We start from the raw sequence: 271 nt of genomic DNA, 5'->3' as shown, positions 1-271 counted from the left end.
GGCAGAAAAAATAGAAACAAAACCTCGTCTTCTAAACTTACATATACAACGACGCGGGGGAGGGCAGGAGATGTGGGTGCAACTAAACATATTGCACTATTGCAATCTAAGTGGTACAAGTAGCCGGATTCGCAATCACCGGTCTCTGAGCTCGGGCTGGTCGGCGTCCCGCGAACTCCCACAGAAATATTATAGACTGGAATAGAACTTTTGACTTGGTATCATCTGCTTTCACGATCCGTTTCTGGTCGGAACTTTTTTTAAGGTTTAA

The sequence above is a fragment of the Frankliniella occidentalis genome, unplaced genomic scaffold (genome assembly GCF_000697945.3).
Source record: "Frankliniella occidentalis isolate FOCC.00 unplaced genomic scaffold, Focc_3.1 Scaffold140, whole genome shotgun sequence".
Classification (NCBI taxonomy): Eukaryota; Metazoa; Arthropoda; class Insecta; order Thysanoptera; family Thripidae; genus Frankliniella; species Frankliniella occidentalis.
This window is presented reverse-complemented; position numbering follows the sequence as displayed.